Genomic DNA, 396 nt, shown 5'->3' with positions numbered 1-396 from the left:
TCTGCGCTTCCTCCCACCTATCCAGCTCACGCCCCCGCTCCACGTGTAAGAGGCTGAAAGGCAGTCTCTATTTCAGTTTACAGATGAGAAAACTGAGCCTCGGAGAAAAGTGACCAGCCCAAGGGACGCCGCCAAGTGCGAGGCTGGGCGGAGATCTGAAACCCACCGAGGAGGGTCCATTTGCAGCCAGCTGGCAGAGTGGGGCGCTGGGGCACCTTCCCGGCCCGCAGTTACCTTTCCCCAGAAGCTGCAGCCGCAGCTGCTCCCAAGTGTCGCCTTTGCCCCGCTCGCCGAAGTAATGGTAGTCGGGGGAGACCTGCGCCGGGGTCGCCAGCAGCAGGAGCATCAGAGGCGACAGCAGTAGCGCAGTTGAGCTCCGGGCCATGCGGGACTCCA

Source organism: Myotis davidii, unplaced genomic scaffold (genome assembly GCF_000327345.1).
Source record: "Myotis davidii unplaced genomic scaffold, ASM32734v1 scaffold543, whole genome shotgun sequence".
Taxonomy (NCBI): Eukaryota; Metazoa; Chordata; class Mammalia; order Chiroptera; family Vespertilionidae; genus Myotis; species Myotis davidii.
Note: the sequence above shows the minus strand (reverse complement) of the source record.